Genomic DNA, 6,601 nt, shown 5'->3' on the forward strand with positions numbered 1-6,601 from the left:
TTATCATGAATCTATCTACCGCTGCCTCAAAAATATTCAAAGACTCTGCTTCCACTGTCTTTTGAGGAAGAGAGTTCCAAAGACTCATGACCCTCTGAGAGAAAAAAATTCTCCTCATCTCTGGCTTAAATGGGCGACCACTTATTTTTAAACAGGGCCTCCTAGTTCTAGATTCTCCCATAAGAGGAAGCATCCTTTCCACAACCACCCTGTCAAGACCCCTCAGAATCTTATATGTTTCAAACAACTCGCCTCTTACTCTTCTAAACTCCAGCGGATACAAGCCTAGCCTATCCAACCTTTCCTCATAAGACAACCCGACCATTCCAGATATTAGTCTAGTAAATCGTCTCTGAACTGCTTCCAACGCATTTACATCCTTCCTTAACTAAGGAGACCAGTACTGTACACAGTACTCCCGATGTGGTCTCACCAATGCCCTGTATAGCTGAAGCATAACCTCCCTACTTTTGTATTCAATTCCCCTTGCAATAAATGATAACATTCTATTCTTTTTCCTAATTACTTGCTGTACCTGCATACTAACCTTTTGCGATTCATGCACTAGGACAGCCAAATCCCTCTGCATCTCAGAGCTCTGCAATCTCTTATCATTTAGATAATATGCTTTTTTCTATCCTTCCTGTTAAAATGGACAATTTCACATTTTACCACATTATACTCCATTTGCCAGATCTTTGCCCACTCACTAAACCGATCTAGATCCCTTTGTAGCCTCCTTATGTCCTCTTCACAACTTACTTTCCTACCTATCCTTGTATCATCAGCAAATTTAGCAACCAAGCTTTTGGTCCCTTCATCTAAGTCATTTATATAAATTGTAAAAGGTTGAGGCCCCAGCACAGATTCACTCATTGCATCTTGCCAACCAGAAAATGACCCATTTATGCCTACACTCTGTTTCCTGTTAGCTAGCCAATCTTCTATCTATACCAAAGTGTTACCCTACACCATGAGCTTTTATTTTCCGCAATAACATTTGATGTGGGCACCTTATCAAATGCCTTCTGGAAATCTAAGTTCAATACATCTACTGGTTCCCCTTTAACCACAGCACAAGTTACCTCTTCAAAGAACTCCAATAAATTGGTTAAACATGATTTCCCTTTCACAAAACCATGTTGACTCTGCCTGATTATCTTGAATTTTTCTAAGTGCCCTGCTACAACATCTTTAATAACAACTTCTAACATCTTCCCTATGACAGATGTTAAGCTAACTGACCTGTAGTTTCCTGCTTTCTGTCTCCCTCCCTTTTTGAATAAGGAGTTACAATGGCTATTTTCCAATCTAACAGAACCTTCCCCAAATCTAGCGAATTTTGGAAAATTAAAACCAACGCATCAACTATCTCACTAGCCACTTCTTTTAACACCCTAGGATGAAGTCCATCAGGACCCTGTGACTTGTCAGCCTGCAGCTCCAACAATTTGCTCAGTACCACTTCCCTGGTGATTGTAATTTTCTTGAGTTCCTCCCTCCCTTCCATTTCCTGATTTACAGCTAATACTGGGATGTTACTTGTATCCTCTATGGTGAAGCCCAATGCAAAATACCTGTTCAATTCATCTACCATCTCCTTATTTTCCCCTCATTAATTCTCCAGACTCACTTTCTATAGGGCCAATGCTCACTTTGTTAACTCTTTTCATTTTTAAATATCTATAGAGACTCTTACTGTCTTTATATTTCTCGCCAGCTTTCGCTCACACTCTATTTTTCCTCTCATTATCTTTTAGTCGTTCTTTGCTCCTTTTTATAATCTGTCCAATCTTCTGACCTGCCACCCATCTTTGTGCAATTATATGCTTTTTCTTTAAGTTTGATACTATCTTTAACTTTTTTAGTTAACCACGGATGGTGGGTCCTCTTCTTGGAAATTTTCTTTTTCATTGGAATGTATTTATTCTGTGTATTCTGAAATATCCCCTTTACTGTCTGCCACTGCCTCTCTATCGACCTATACCTTAACCTACTTTGCCACTTCACTTTGCTAGCTCTACTTTCATGCCCTCATAATTGCTCTTATTTAAGTTTAAAATACTAGTCTTAGACTAACTCTTCTCTCCTTCAAACTGAATGTAAAATTCAATCATATTATGATCGCTGTTGCCTTCACTATGAGCTCATTAGTTAATCCTATCTCATTGCACAATACCAGGTCTAGTATAGCCTGCTCTCTGATTGGCTCCAGAATGTGCTGTTCTAAGAAACTATCCTGGAAAAGTAAAGGAATTTCTCTTCATCTCTGTCCTAAGTGGCGTCCCCATTATTTTGAAACTGTGTCCCCTGGTTCTAGACTCCCCAACTAGGGAAAAACATCTTACCTGCATCTACCCTGTCTATCTTTTAAGTATTTTGTAGATTTCAATGAGATCACCTCTCATTCTCCGAATCTCTAGGGAATACAGACCCAGTTTCCCCAATCTCTCTTTATAGGACAGTCCCGCCATCCTGGGAACAAGTCTGGTGACCATTCGTTGCACTCCCTCTATGGCAATAATATCCTTCCGAAGGTAGGGGACAAGAATTGCACACATTACTCCAGGTGCGGTCTAACTAAGGTTCGATACAATTGAAGTAAGACGTTGCTACTCCTGTACTCAAATCCTCTTGTGATAAAGGCTAACATACCATTAGCCTTCCTAATTGCTTGCTGCACCTGCATGTTAGCTTTCAGTGACTTATTGACGAGGACACTCAGGTCCCTTTGTACATCTATACTTTCTAATCTCTTATCATTTAAGAAATTCTCTTCACATCTATTCCTCCTACCAAAGTGGATAACCTCATATTTTTCCACATTATATTCCATCTGCCACATTCTTGCCCACTCACTCAGTCTGTCCAAATTCCCTTGAAGCCACTTTGCATCTTCCTTACAACACACATTCCCACCTAGTTTTGTCTCATCCGTGAGCTTGGAAATATTACATTTGGTCCCCACATCCAAATCATTGATTATATTATAATCCTTGCGGTACCCCACTCGTCACAGCCTACCAACGCAAGAATGACCCGTTTATTCCTACTTTCTGTTTTCTGCCTGTCAACCAATCCTTAATCCATGCCAGTATATTACCTCCTATCCCCCATGTGCTTTAATTTTGCTAACCAACCTCCTGTGGAGGACTTTATCAGAAGCTTTCTGAAAATCCAAGTATAGCACATCCACTAACTCCCCTTTATCAATTCTGTTAGTAACGTCCTCAAAAAACTCCAATAGGTTCGTCAGACATGATTTCCCATTCATAAATCCATGTTGACTATGCCCAATCAGATCATTATTATCCAAGTGTCCATTTATCACATCCTTTAGAATAGATTCTAGCATTTTCTCTACTGCTGATGGAAGGCTAACAGGTCTGTAGTTCTTCCCTGTTTTCTCTCTCCCTCCCTTCTTAAATAATGGGGTGACATTTGCTACCTTCCAATCTGCAGGAACTGTTCCAGAATCTATAGAATTTTTGAAGATGATCACCAATGCATCCACTATCTCCATAGTAAAGGCCAGCTCAGGTCTGCAAATGAAACCCGACCCGAGCCCGACCATCAGTTAACCTAGCTTCCATTTTTCACTTTGTTGCATATCTGCACAAGCTTAAAAAAACTGTAACTAAACAATCTTTCAAGTCCAAAAAGTATGTTAACATTGGAGCCACGTACTGGAGGTGGTGATAGAGTGTGTCCGACCTGGCCTGACCCGACCCTGAATGCCAGACCCGGAAGTGCGACCCGACCCGAACTCAATACATGTCGTCGGGTCCCGTCGGGTTCGGGTTGGGTAGCCATGTTCCACTCCATAGTTACCTCTTTCAACACTCGATGTCTATGTATTCTGGTCCATTCATCCTCTGCCCTCTAACTCACCTTTCATCTGAAGGTTAAACTTGCTCTTCATGCTCCATGTGCAGCTCCATAGGGCTGTAAGTGTACGTGTGTGTATGTATATATATATATATATATACATATATATGTGTGTGTGTTTATAGCCTTTATAGCTGACCAAGGTTAAGATTTAATTCTTAGGTGACAGCCTTTGGGAGACACTTTGCCAAAACAAAGGACTTCCGTCCATACCTTCTTTTCTGCCTAAGTTTTTTTTAATTCCTTCTATTTCTTTGTAATAGGTGTAAACAAAAATCCCTTTTTTCCCCCCAGTTAACTGGCTGTGTACATATGTGTGTCTATGTGTGTGAGGGCTAGGATAAAAAAGGGGCTTTAATATTTCAATTTGCATGCGTGTTTACTTCCTTATTTGTTAAAACTCGGTTTGTAATAAATGGATAATTTTGTTGTTTATTCAAGAAACCTGGTTGTTGTGCTTTATTCTGGGGGAAAAATAAAGTATCTGACTGACGATTTTGGTAAGTGGGAAAATTTAAATATATGTTATGACCTGTGGAGAAGTGGGACTGAATTAACAGTGCACATCGCCCACCTCAGTCATAACACATTATTTACGTGATTGAGGGTCAACTGAGATCATTTTTGTGCTGTGCGTTATACAGTAGAGCAGAATACACGAATAGATGAACATACGAATTAGGAGCAGGAGTAGGCCACGTGACCCCTCGTGCCTGCTCCGCCATTCAATAACTTCATGGCTGAACTGATTATTCCACATTTCCACCTACCCCCGATAACCTTCCACCTCCCTGCTTATCAAGAATCTATCTACCTCTGCCTTAAAAATATTCAAAAACTCTGCTTCCGCTGCCTTTTGAGGACGAGAACTCCAAAGACTCACGACACTCTGAGAGAAATGATTTCTTCTCATCTCTGTCTTAAATGGGTGACCCCTTATTTTTAAACAGTGACCCCCTAGTTCGAGATTCTCCCACAAGGGGAAACATCTTTTCCACATCCACCCTGTCAAGACCTCTCAGGATCTTATATGTTTCAATCAAGTCACCTCTTACTCTTCTAAATTCCAGCCGATACAAGCCGAGCCTGTCCAATATTTCCTCGTAAGACAGGCCACCCATTCCAGATATTAGTCTAGTAAACTTTCTCTGTACTGCCTCCAATGCATTTACATCCTTCCTTAAATAAAGAGACCAGTACTGTACACAGTACTCCTGAAGTGGTCTCACCAATGCCCTGTATAGCTGAAGCAAAACCTCCCTACTTTTGTATTCAATTCCCCTCGCGATAAACAATAACATTCTATTAGCTTTCCTAATTACGTGCTGTACCTGCATACTAACCCTTTGCGATTCATGCACTAGGACACCCGGATCCCTCTGCATCTCAGAGCTCTGCGATCTCTCACCATTTAGATAATATGCTTCTTTTTTCTTCTTCCTGCCAAAGTGGACAATTTTACACTTTCCCACATTATACTCCATTTGCCAAACATTTTAGTGTCTCAGTACGTAGCTGCACTGCCCAGTTACGTACTGAGACAAGCAGCTCAGGAAGGTCTTTGTATTTGTTTGTGATTTGTGCCCAGAAGTAACCTCACTGATGTTGGTGGTAGGGTTGCCACAGTTGGGCTCAGTACCCTTGGATTAGAAAGAGAAATATTCTCCAGGGTTTCTTCCAGGCTATTCACTGAAGGCATAAGTATTCCTCTTGTTAGTGCATGGGAAAATGTTCAGTTCTTAGGTGCTATGGAGAGGAAAATGGGATGGAGGTTCATTATGTTTGGTCTCTTCACCAATTGCATTGTCATAGGATTTCCAGAGCTCCCCAGATAGGTGTACCCTAGCACAAGTCAGACTTTATAGAGAGCAGGGAAGAAAATTAAGGGGGAAAGAATCATTGAGACAAGAGGAAGTTTCTAAATGGCATCAGAAAATGACCGAGATTAATAACAAGATAATTGAGGCAATTCAGTGGATAGGCAGCATTGTTGAAGCATTGATAGACTGCATGCCAAGTTGAAATCAGCTCTCACAGCCGGTGGAATCACTAGTAAAGTGCAGTAATGTTGAAGAGAAGGAGAGACAATTGGGTCAGTCATTCACTGGTATGCTGTTGTGGAATGTTGCCAACCCTCAGTAAATTAATTAAGATCCAGTAAAGATTTATTATTTGAAACCCATCATCAGTAATGAGAAAAACAATTCTGGATATTCAATGCTCCATTTAACCTGTTCAGATCTTCACAGCATCCAAAATACAAGTTTCTCTCCTGGTGCATTTTGTTTTAGCCTAGTTTCAGTATCAAACATTCCCAGCCAGACATAACATGGGTTGAATGCATAGTTAAGCTCTCTCTGCTCTGCCAATGTTGAGCTTTGACCCCAATCCCAGAAGGGATTGCATTAGTGTGACCTTTCCATTTCCTAAACTGGCTCTCTTCAAGGCATCTGGAGGTGAGATTGGCCACTTAATACTAATTAGCTCCAATTATGGGCAATTTTGTGCTGTGGACTCATGCACACTCGGAACTGGGTTGAGACTGACCTAAACTCATTTCACTGAGGATTATTATAGCTGATAGAGAGGGGAAGACCCTAGCTTTTATACTGTGCTGCTGCTGTCTGAGTTCCACTTGGTCCTGATGCTTAGAACTCATGTAGCTTGTGAGAACCCGAAGTGAAACTTGCCAAATTTGCTAAATCAGCAGCAG

This window comes from Heterodontus francisci, chromosome 23 (genome assembly GCF_036365525.1).
Source record: "Heterodontus francisci isolate sHetFra1 chromosome 23, sHetFra1.hap1, whole genome shotgun sequence".
Lineage (NCBI taxonomy): Eukaryota > Metazoa > Chordata > Chondrichthyes > Heterodontiformes > Heterodontidae > Heterodontus > Heterodontus francisci.